Source organism: Periplaneta americana, chromosome 9 (genome assembly GCF_040183065.1).
Source record: "Periplaneta americana isolate PAMFEO1 chromosome 9, P.americana_PAMFEO1_priV1, whole genome shotgun sequence".
Classification (NCBI taxonomy): domain Eukaryota; kingdom Metazoa; phylum Arthropoda; class Insecta; order Blattodea; family Blattidae; genus Periplaneta; species Periplaneta americana.
This window is the reverse complement of record NC_091125.1, coordinates 97,163,702-97,176,802: the sequence shown is the minus strand read 5'-3', so window position 1 is coordinate 97,176,802 and position 13,101 is coordinate 97,163,702. Positions and strand designations below refer to the sequence as shown.

General features: G+C 37.4%; 1 protein-coding gene and 1 non-coding gene across 2 annotated transcripts in view; both read right to left on the bottom strand.

Moving 5' to 3' along the window:
- Snoo (Sno oncogene) overlaps nt 1-13,101 on the bottom strand; it is a 421,394-nt gene that overhangs the window by 241,515 nt on the left and 166,778 nt on the right. The gene's annotated exons all lie outside the window — the stretch shown is intronic.
- Nucleotides 6,045-6,118, bottom strand: TRNAS-GCU (transfer RNA serine (anticodon GCU)). The gene has a single exon. It is a non-coding gene; the product is annotated as a tRNA-Ser (tRNA).

Here is a 13,101-nt window from a genome sequence, read left to right as displayed (position 1 = left end):
TGTGTGTTTCAGAATGAGTGAAGAAGTTATCTTTAAACAATTTAAAAGTGTAATTTTCAGACCCAAACACGGAAAAAAAATAATAACGGATCTGGTTTAACGCTTATTTTACTTGTTAAACAGGAATTGAAAATAACCGTATTTAACTATAAAATAGCTGACTTGGCAACATTGCAATGTATTTGATATTGATCATACTGTAAACACAACAGCTGTGTCTGATAAAAAAAAATATAAGCTACTAATGAAACATGAAACATGCACACTGTTGTCAGAGACAGATGATAACATTTTTAACTTTAATACCAGTTTACGAGCTGAATTCGAAAGTTTTAATGTTTGCGTTGTATTTCGTGCCGTTTAGAGATCAGTGCTAACCACAATGAGTAAATTTTATATTAATAAAATTATTTTTAACGGATAAGTGAAAATAAGATCTGAAGAAAGAAAAAGATGTACTTGAAAGAAATGAGTACGTGTTTCTCGTATGTGTGATACACAGAACCTTTTGTGTGGACATTAGATTTAATAATGCATTACAAATGAATCGCAGACTTGGAATGGATTAGGTACAGCGGAGTCGCCGGGAGGGTTCAGGCAATCAGGCGGGACAACTTATTCAAGGTGGGCAACAATACTTCCTTGTGCCCCGCATCAATGTAACTTTTTATGGCAATAGATTATTACCGTCAACGTGAATTTTTCTAATACTGTGGCATATTATACATTTTCAATTTGTGCACCACCTGGACTTGAAGCAAAAATAAACAAGGTAGGCCTAATTATAAAATCTAATATACGAGAGTCATTTCATAAATAAAGCACAGGTTGGCAGAACTGTGAAGTGGGTGACGCAACACCAATGAAAATTACGAACCCAGAGCAAAACTCCAACTGCGACCTTGTCCGCCACAAGTTTCAATGTAAAATCTCAGGCTTGACAGGGACACAAACCCGTAGCGTCTGCGTAACTAGCTGAAGGTCTGACCACTCAACCACCGCAGGGGACAATTACACTTATGACTTGAATCATAATTTGTTCAAGTAGAAATAAGCCTACATAATTTTGTACAAATCTGCCAACCTGTGCAGTATTTATGAAATGACCCTCGTAGACTTAGCAAATCCAAACAAGAACACTTTCTGTTTATGGGCAACGATAAGGAAAGTTGTGCAGCAACAACTAAGGAAAAATTGTGCGCTAACAAAGAAACTGTTAGTACAAATCTGCCAACCTGTGCAGTATTTATGAAATGACCCTCGTAGACTTAGCAAATCCAAACAAGAACACTTTCTGTTTATGGGCAACGATAAGGAAAGTTGTGCAGCAACAACTAAGGAAAAATTGTGCGCTAACAAAGAAACTGTTAATACGTTCTCGTATTTTCATTGCACATAAATTACACTCGTACTTTCTTATACCTATAAATACCTAAACAATTACACATATGAACGGAATGGAATTTCCGGACGGGGGCACTACGACCAAGCACTGCGACCTTACGAGATCTATTGCGCTAACCCTCCAGCTAGGCGCATTCCCAAACCCACACCGGCTGACTATACTAAGGTTCGCTGTGTACTCGCATTTCGAGCAGGTAATCCCCCCCTCGACCCAACGCCAGCCCTCCGTGCGTCGCCAGCTATAGAATGATGACCGAATGAAGAAATGTTGACAGAATGATGTACAGTAAGGTCCGAAAGTCTTGTCACCCCCCTTGTTTGTACGTATGTTGATGTGCATCCATTTTGAACATTTCATAGTAGATATGCGACAATGGTTGATACTTTACGTTTCAGCTTGTTTAGTGATCCAGAACATCAGTATGGGACCATCATTGTCGCGGCACAAAATGTTGTGTCGCCATGTCCTGTGTGAAATTTTCCGCAGCAAAGGCGGTGTGATTTCCCTTTGGGGAATAATTAAGCAGCGTGTCTCGAAACATCGATACCAGACAATTGAAGCTTTAAAGCGAGCTGTTAGGGAGGCATTCAGGGAAATCACACCGCCTTTGCTGCGGAAAATTTCACACAGGACATGACTCCGTATCATTTTGTAGCGCGACAATGATGGTCCCATACTGAGGTTCTGGATCACTAAACAAGCTGGAACGTAAAGTATCAACCATTGTCACACATCTGCTATAACATGTTCAAAATGGATGCACATCAACATACAAAAAAGGGGGTGACAAGACTTTCGGACCTTACTGTAGACACCTAATGGGGAAACGGGGGAATCCCGAACAAAATCCCAACTGCGACCCTGTCCGCTAGAAGTGTCACTATGGATTTTTCAATGAAAAATTCCAAACTTGACCAGGACTCGAACCCGGAGTGTCTGCATGACTGGCTGAAGGTCTGACCACTCAACCACTGCAGGGGACAATTACACTTATGACATGGATCATAATTTGTTCAAGTAGAAATACGCCTACATAATTCTGTACAAATCCCCTTCACGCACGAAATGGACCAAAAGTCACTATCCATTGGTTTTTATTACTGTTCAAACGGTTTTCCTTCTGTCTTGATACATTGCTGAAGATAATTTGAATTATACTACTCCGTGCAGTATTTGGTCCAAATCAATTTATTCATATCCCTTTTCAATGGCTGCTTTCAAGTCCTCAAATGTTTTTTTTTTAGTTGGTTATTTAACGACCCTGTATCAACTGCTCTATCATTTAGCGTCGATGGTATTGGTGATAGCGAGATGGTATTTGACGAGATGAGTCCGAGATTCGCCAAAGATTACCTGACATTCGTTTACGGTTGGGAAAACCTCGGGGAAAAAACCCAACCAGGTAATCAGTCCAAGCGGGAATCGAACCTGCGTCCGAGCGCAAGTCCGGGTCGGCAGGCAAGTGCCTCAGCCGACTGAGCTACGTCGGTGGCTAACTTTTGTTGAAATGAATAGTGACTGTTATTATTGAAACAGTGTGTTGTTAAATTATTTATTAAGTGGTAAGAAACAGGTTCCAGTCTTGACAAAAAGAAACGTTCTAAGCTTGCTCTAACAGAACAAATAATATTAAAGATATGCGTGTGAGGATAGAGATGAGCCCAAGAAAAAGTACCACACGAATGAAACATATCGTAACGTTCTGTGGCAACGGGTTTGAAATTTCTTAAGTTTCATACCAAAGGCGTCGATTATTCAGATATTGACTCCAAGTGGTTCAGTAGCGCGCACAACATTTCCTCGTTGGATTTTGGAATCAATCCACAAAGAAATCGTTGATCCAATGCTGCTTTTTCTCACTGGCGAAGTTTGGTTTTACCTGAGTGACTAATGAACGTCCATTCGATATTCCTTATTTTTCTCATGGATCCCCATTGTATGAAATATTTATGGTGTAGCCTACCGTTTGTGCGCGAATAGTAGATTAGCATTTCTTTTACGAAACAATTCGGAGCTATGTGAACTACATTTAGCGACCGTTTTAAAAAATTTGATGGAGCAAGAAAAGGATTACATTTTTTTTTTCAGCAAGATGCCGCAACAACACAACTAAAGGGCAATTCACAATGAAAGGTAAACTCAAACGCGACGTGAATGCCGAAGGTTGCGATCAGGTTATTTAATGTAACCATTCACAATGATTTTAATAAACGAGAACATTAGAAGTGAACGAAAACGTGAACAAAGAAGCTTGCAGATTCCAACTTTTTGTTTACGGTAACGTCAGTGATTGTTGATTGTATGCAGTCATTTTTGTTTAGGATATAGTCTACTGTATTTCATGGTCTTATGGTAACGTCAAGTTTCCATTAGGAATGATGACTGGACTTCTACTGTTACTGTTAATGTTTGTAGCCTCGTGTTAATTTTATTGTCAATGGGCTCAGAGTGGCTAAAAAATTTCATACGCCGCTGCAACATGCATTAAGCAATTGTTCTGAAATTCAAGTAAGCCTACCATTCCCAGTTCCTTAAATATTTGCCAGACTGTAGCGCCGGTTTCTCGCGTTTGAATCAATTTGTATTTCGCATAAAGAAAAAATGGCATTGGATTTATAAAATCCCTCGGCTTGCGTGAAACTTACAAAACGTAATCTTGGTACATAATTTTTAGATTAAGCAGGGATGGTTTTAGGGATTAAATAAATACTACGAAAAGCAGGATGAGTACATCATATCCCATAATTCCGTCAATGTCAATGGGGAAATATGACGAGAAACATTTAATAAAAGGTACACGAAAACGCGTCTTTGCAAGGGAAACTGGGGCTGAGAAGAAGACTCTATGTGAACTCCGAGCCTGTTGGCCACTTGTCTCACTTCGATTTTCGCCGTTCCATTGAGGAAACATTAGGGAATTTTGAAGGGTAAAACCGAAGATGGATATAGGCTAACGTAACAGCTACCACATGAGAGGGAAGGGGGAAGTAATACAGAACAACATCAGGTCAGGATCACCGAAGATGTTGAAAGTCTGCACATCGAGGATGGAGCGTGGCACCGCAGTCCTCTCGAGAGAAGTGATACGAGTTCCTGCACTGTACGAGTGACTCTCGAGTGAACTCGTCCCAGAGTACCGAAGCCAATTAATAATTCGATCGAGGCACATTAAACAGAGAATGGAGCAAGAAAGACCGTGTGGAAAACCACGAAACACGAAGTTCATCTTACACTTGTTTCTTCGGTACCACGAGCGACATAAACCTTTCATGTCATAACGTTACAATTTTTCTTTTTTCTAGGTAAAAAAACAGATGATTAACGTCAAAAGAATACATGACGGGTGAAATTTTGTAATGCCGGAATTGGTTGGGTTACTGGCTGAGAAAAAACTGCCTACTGAAGGATGCACTGGAAGGAATGGTGAACGGGAGAAGAGTTCGGGGCAGAAGAAGATATCAGATGATAGACGACATTAAGATATATGGATCATATGAGAACAAAGAAGGCAGAAAATAAGGAAGACTGGAAAAATATGGGTTTGCAATGAAAGACCTACCCTTGGGCTGCGGTGACCAGATTCACATTGATAAAAAAGAGGACACAAAGTTCAAAAAACGAGGGCATTGTTGGAAAAAAAAAAAAAAGAGGACACAAAATATGTACTTAAGATTTACGCTTACGCCTATATTATACTTTAAATTGCCAATATATATTTTATTACAAAATATTTACTTCGGAATATGTATGGTAAGACTTTCCTGTGATAAATTTCAACGTACCTCGTTTACATGTTTCAACCTATTTATGAATCATCTTCAGAACTGGTCATTGTTGGTCTTGGCGCCAATTGTTCTGATCCCTGTGAGGGTGTGTTCCTGTGGTATAGTGTATATTTACAGTATAGTTTAGACTTATATAATACTCAAAAGTATGTTAACGTCTATTTTATTACAAAAAAGTTATGATAAAATTTAATAATAATAATAATAATAATAATAATAATAATAATAATAATAATAATTTTACAGTTAAAATATGAAAGTCAAGGTAACTACGTGTAATATTAAAGAGGACAGAAAATATAATATATTTAGATTTAGGCTTAGGCCTATATTATACTTAATATATATTTTATTACAGCATACTTATAATAAAACTTAATAATATAAAATTATTTTACAGTTACCTACATATGAAGAGTCCACTGCAAGAATAATGGATGTCACTTTCTTATCGAAAATGAACCAAGACTGTCAATGCATAGCTTAAGACATATAGAATGTGCATAGAGAGTTATATGGCATTAACACTGATAGTCATTGAATAATTTCAAGGAAAAATTGTTCCGGGGCCGGGTATCGATCCTGGGATCCTTCGCTTAGCGCGCGAACGCTCTACCGACTGAGCTACCCCAGGAACTATACACGGCACCGTCACAATTTTTCCTTTTATATCCACACAACTCACATGAGCTGACAAGACGCCAGAACTCAACTGTGAGTGCACACAAATACTGTGTGACTTTAAATTGTGGCTTTCTGTTAACGTACCTCCAGTAACGAATGTATTATACAAATCTGGCTTTCAGGTAGTAGCTCCCTGTAAAGCAGTTTTGAATAATTTCAAGGAAAAATTGTTCCGGGGCCGGGTATCGATCCCGGGACCCTTCGCTTAGCGCGCGAACGCTCTACCAACTGAGCTACCCCAGGAACTATACACGACACCGTCACAATTTTTTTTATAGTCATTGTCCAGAAACGATCGGAAAATCACAGTTATGCTTTGAGCGCTAAGCATTTCAAACTTTCAATTGCTTCTCCTGCAAAATGTATTCCAAATGACATCCATCATTCTTGCAGTGGACCCTTCATATGAAAGCAACGACCATAACTAGCAGGGGCAATGAGATTTATGTTATGATCGTTGGCAAAGAGTATATTCCGTCGATGCTGCTGCCACCTACAGACAAATTACTCGAAAAAGGCGTCAGATCAGATAATTTCAAAATATCAGGCATACGACTTACGAAAAGGAGGGCATTTTTTTTTATTTTTTAAAAATCTGCCCGGACCCGGACAAAGGCCTAAAAAAGGAGGGCATGTCCGGACAAAAAATACGTCTGGTCACCCCACCTTGGGCAGAACACTGAATTAATGAACTTAATGTTTAATATGCATGTTGGCAAATGTATGTATAACCAAGAAATTTAATTATACATCTTTATTACGCAACTTTTAACACTGTATCACTTCGGAATATGTAAGGTAAGACTTTCCTGTGTTAAATTTCAACGTACCTCGTTTACATGTTAATTAATATAGGTCTGCAAATGTTACGATATGCACACATTCTTTTCATATGATAAAAATTAACAATCTGCTGTTTCAATGGTCAGAGCTTCTGGCTATAAATGCACGAGGCACCGGGTTCAATTCCCGTCAGAACACAGTAATTTTTCCTCAAGCCTTGGTTTTTCTGAACCGACGCATGGCTTCAAAGGGAATTTTTTTGTGTTCGTCTATGGTCTGAAATTTAGATTAAGTTTAGTTTTAAGACATCTCCTGGCGACACATAATCATATTATGCTACATACTGTACCTGTATGACAAAAGACAACCTGGTAGCATTAGTGGAGGAAGGTATTCTTATGTAAAAATTAGAGTCATTAACATATTTAACAATTTACAATGCCATTATATTGTATTATGTAACACACTATTAAATTCGCACTGCACAAGCGCACAATTACAACGCGTTAATGCTAAAACAAACAATTCGTACTTCTCTCTCTTCAGAGTTATGGTAGATAGCATGTGCAATGTCATGGAACTCGACAACGGCAAGGCTTTTGTGTATACGACGCTGAACACTACGCAGCAATTAGCGGTTATCATTTCCTAGGAATTCCGCCTATGAATTATTCGCTGTACGCATGCGCCGGGCGATGTAATTACAACAATAAGACCGGGTTTATCTTGCGTGGCATCGCGCCTGCAATATTCTCACGTACAAAAAAACAAAACACTCGCGAGGAGCGGAGTGAAAGTGCTGGCTGCCGCGGCGGCGGTTCATTGTCCAGGCGACCGTGGTTGCCATGGCAACGCGGCGGCGTGTATCTACGTGGTGTCTGGCGGCCATTTCGTGCTGGATGCAAGATAATATTTGAAGTTGCTTGCATCATGTCAGTATTCAATCTTGGCATCTTTTTAAAAAATGTTTACCTGGATGAAGTTTGACGGATTTGATCTGTTCGGAGTTGAGAACCCTTCGTTTTCTTTCTTAAACCATCTGTTTTCTTTCTCATTCTCATTCATATTTATCATACATTATTACTACCAATAATAACTAGGGAAAGGTATCCCCGTTATATGCCATGAAGGCGCTTGGGGGGGGGGGGGCATGGAAGTAGAGCCCCATGCTTTCCGTGACCTCGGCACTTGACTCGCTGCGGACTCGCGCTCCTCAACCGTTAATAAGTGATAAACAATGCGAGTTCAGAGATTAAAATTTGTGTCAATAATAAGAGGTCGATTGTTGAAAGCTAAGAAAATTGGGAAGAAACTGGGATGACAGGTACGCGGAAAATTTTCTAATCTCTCTTCTCTTTTCAGTCTTGTTCTTAGTTCCCTCATTATTGTTATTACTATTATTATTATTATTATTATTATTATTATTATTAGTATTATTATTATTAATTGTATTTTTATTAATTGTGTTTATTGTCATTATTGAGTGTAATTAGTTACCACTGTCACCGGGTATATACCCATTTGCAGTGTGAATAAATACAGTATATACATATTTTATTTCAAATATCTTTCTTTCTTCGTAATAATTTATTAACATATGTACTAGGCTATATGCTCAATTTTCTCTCCAAACACGAGTTTTACTCTTACGGGAGTTAGATTTATAGCAAACAGAACATAATATTGTTTTCTAAATGTTTATCTAAAATGTTGCGTCTTTTGTAGTAGGCCTAATGGTATTATTTTAAGTGAAGTTTATTTCTGTGATTTATACTTTAAAATTACTTTATTAATTACAAATTATGTATGTTCTGATGACGATGATGATGATAACAATAATAATTGTTGTTTTAGTATTGCTCAGCATAGCTCTTTACAGGCCTTAGAAAATGTTATGTTTCTACACCTGAGTGACGATAATACTATTGTATTCTGGCCAACCATAATAGTTTTGTTTGTCCTTCAGATAATACCATTGTATTCTGGGCAACATGATATGAGCGTTTGTCCTTCAGGCAAAAATTGATTTATTAATTTACTTGCTCGGCCTCTTATATTGCAATGTCTCAAACTGATAGGCTACGGTAGAAGACTTTCTTGCCAGCTGCTCTGTAAACACTGCTTTATCCTGTATCCACGTAATTTCAGTGTTCGTGTGCCTCAACTTCGAAGTCTGGCTCCTTCACGAGCAGATTTGGATTGTTTTTTTCTGCTACACTTTCCGACTGATAATACTGCAATATCTTGGTTTCCTTGTCTTGATAATAAATTATAATTTATTTTACATATTCTATATCAATCATCAGTCCGGGGTTCGATCCCAGGTGGTGACAGGATTTTTTCTCGTTGCCAAACTTTCAGAACGGCCCCGAGGTTCACTCAGCCTCCTATAAAATTGAGTACCGTGCTTTTCCCGGGGGTAAAAGGCGGTCAGAGCGTGGTGCCGACCGCATCACCTCATTCTAGTGCCGAGGTCATGGAAAGCATGGGGCTCTACCTCCATGCCCCCCAAGTGCCTTCGTGGCATGTTACGGGATACCTTTACCTTTTTTTTATATCAATCTTCAATGTAATATACTGTAAGTATAACCAACAGATCTAATTATTCATACCGCACTCTGACACATTTTTTCGTAATCTTCTGCTGTAGGAACTCATCCTGTTTTGTTTCCTGTATCAAGCTTCTTCCTCTGATGATATGCATCCATTCTCCGTCCGTCTTACAGGCGGTATTCTTCCTCGACTCTGCTCATCATCCGATCTGTCCCCTTTATATCCATACGTTCCTCCCAATAATTTCGTGGCTCCAATGTGGTCATTGCTTGCAGTTTTTAAGAAGCGAACATTTAAAGTTTGATCGATCGTATAAAATCATAGTAATCACGTTTCATAACAACGGGTTAGAGAGAAAAATAACATCTTTTGCCACAATGAAGATGCTATCAGGATGCAAAATCTCATTTTCATAAAAAAAAATTAAATGAACCTGTGGTTCACAGTATTTCTTCTGTCTTTAATAAATTTCGTAATGTCTTGAACTTTAGTGTTATCTCTAATTTCTGAATTGGGTATTCCGTCATTGTTTTCCCTTGAATAGACCTCAAAATTTTCATTTCACAGGTGCTTAGATTTTAACTTACGCTGTATCAGCTCTGTTTCTGTTTCATATGTCAAAATGTTATTACTATTTTGTAAATTTTTACTTCGCGGTACGGATTGTCAAAACACTTGTTGCGCAAATGATATTTATGCTGTCATATCAACTTGCTTCTTTACTTCTTTGTAGGCCTACAAAATTTTACTACGTGTTATATGAACTCCCAAATAATTAAATTCTGATATCTGTTCGATAATTTTATCTTCCACTTCTAATTTTCACGTGAAAATAATATGTTATGTCTCTCTTTCAGGAATGTTTAGAGTAAGACTGATAATATATCGTTTAAAAGATATTTTGGAATATTAATATAGAGAAGATAATCTTTGTAAGTCAACTGTGCGATCTGAACGTGGCAAGAAATTGAAGTCAGATCTGAATATCCTACAAACAGAAATAGGCCACTTGCTCCAATTCACCAGCTACTATTAACTCTATATTCTATAATACTGGCTCTTTTCTACTATAGCCGATGTCAATAGTGCTTCAAAATACACATTGAGTAAATAATAAAATGTTTCAGCAGCAATTGCTTCTTTAAGACGAAATTACATAGGCCTAATATAATTTCTACATGGACCTGAAGCAGAGAGAGAGAGAAGAGAATTTTATATGATACGGAATTCTCCTTTGTGTACAGTTGACTATACACACATTCCTGTAATTATTGTCACCTGGTGGTCATAATGCTCTAGATTTTTCTAAACAGAAATTTGTATTTAGCATTACAACTAAACCTTATTTATAATAAACATTATTGAATAGTAGTCAATTCAACTTTCATTTATCAACTCTTTGTACTATATGGATCATGGCCTACTGTAACAGGTTATGATTTTATACATGTTTCATGACTTACTCTACAGTACAGAATTTAATAATAATTTCAGCCAATAAGAAATTGCCTTGCATGTGCAAAATCATTACCAACCGCTGTTGAGTAGTTCGAATAGTATTAACGATAGTTAAAGTTAAGTGTTGGATATTTTAAACGAAATTATGTTGAAGAAATGGAAAACATATTAACAAAACGTTAAAAATAAACCAGCTGTTAATTTAACATTTGTTAAGCCAAATTAAACATTACTTTGAGAAACTGGCCTTAAGTCTCCGAGCACATTTACAAAAACGTTTTCTTACACTGTTGGTTTCGAGAGAAAAAAACTGCAAATATTCACATACACCAAGCAGATACATTTTTAGATACATGGCTAGAAACATTTCTGTTTAATAATTTTAATTTGTACTCACTAGTTAGCTAGGCCCTAGTTAAATAAATTAAATAAATAAGAACTAGTTAATAACTCGAAACCTTCGTCAAGCAAACAAAAGATTTCTATAGAATTGACTACCTTAATTGAAAAAGAAAGTCGTGTTTTTTACAACAGCTCGAAGGCCAGTTCACGCAAGGGTGAGATCTGGTCATCTTCCCTTGCCGATATACAGTACTAACATTCACAAGTACAGTCGTGTACAGTACTGTACAATCGCGTCGAGAAAAACGGTAGTGTTGTATGTTATTTATTTCAAAATATATATTACCAACTTTGGGAACCACTGGATTTAATGAATGAATGAAACTAAGCCAGTAGACTGCAGTGTATTCAATGCCAGTTGATTCATTCTATTAAAGAGAATAAGTTCGATCTCGGAAGTACTTCGGCTGGACAATGCCACTTCGGGTCGGGTTTTCTTCGATTATTTTGCCTCTCCTTTCTTTATGTCCACATCGCCTCGTCACGGTTCTTGAAAATTTACTATAGTGAAGATAAGAAAATGTCATTTGAAAGGGGGAAATGGATGTTGGAACATTTAATTAACTTCGTGCTTTTAATTTAGTTATTGTAAGAGTTGTTCCAAAGTAGAACAATGAAATGTTCGATCATGTCATCAGAAAGCAGTTTTTGGCGTAATTGAAACGGCAACCTGGGACACCGAAGCAGCCCCGAGTAAGGGAATTGTAGGCCTACACATGACTACGTTGCGTAATGCAGCAGCGATTGGGTTTGAAGGGACCTTATTGAGAGCGACAGCAAATGGTTCACATCCTGCGCAACAAAACATGAAAAATCTGAATCAAATATACCACAACGACAGCGTTTACTCGATGCTGTGATTTTACTGTAGTCATTTATATTTCTTTATTTAACGGTCCTTTCAAACTAAAGACTATGCTAATGATTTGAAGATTGTAGGATATTGGTGGAGCAGGAATTGCAAGGGAAACCAACCACCTACAGAAAACCTGCCCAACCGTTACTTCGTTCATCATAAATCACATGGTGATCAGCCGAGAATTTATTTATGTTATGGACGGAGCTGTAACGTATGTTCAATTTAGATAGTTACGTAAACTGAAGAACAGTTATTTGCTTTGTAGTAAACACTAAGGATAAAACATGTATTCTTTGTCTGGGAATCGAACCTACGACCTTGGTAACTGCATACACTCAACGCTGTGCTTGAATAATTGTTTACAGAAGGTTCGGCGGCCTTCATGACGTCAGAGTCTAAGAAGCACACAATTTTAAGGTCAGTCAGAGATTTAAAGAAGTTGCTTCCTGAACTTGGTTAGGATAATGTGTTCATGTATTCTGAAATTCTATTTATTTTCTCGTAATATATAATAAAACAATCAAAATTTAATAAATGGATGATGGTAACAGTCTTTGAAAGACACTGGCCTTTGTCTTTTCTTCCTGGGAGTAAATATGAACCAACACCTAATACGTAGCATGTTGCATGATCATGCGTTCGAACAATATTACGCAGAAATTTAAGCGATCGGCTGGAAATAGAAAACAAGAGGGATTTTAGTTTAGGAAGTTAAACGTTGTTATGGGAATACAAAAATAAAAATAAATTTTCGATCGATTGTTTAAAGAATCTCTATCAACTATGAGGCTATTTAAAGTCTATGAAAATGGTAATAGCGAGATAGTATTTAGTCAATAACGCCGAGAATGTGCTATGTGATTACCTGACATTTGCGTTATAGTTGGGAAAACCTTGGGAAAAAAAATTCAACCAGGCAATCAGCCAACCGCAACTCAAGATCAGCTCTACCGCCTCAGCAATAATCTACCTGCGACAACATGCTATAATAATAATAATAATAATAATAATAATAATAATAATAATAATAATAATAATAATAATGGGCAGATGACTTTATTCCAATGTGAGTGAAACGGATCTTTGAGTCCACCATGACGAAGATGATTATGATAATAATAAAAAACTTAAACCATGATCTTCACTTCATGGCATAGTTCCTGCTCCAGCTT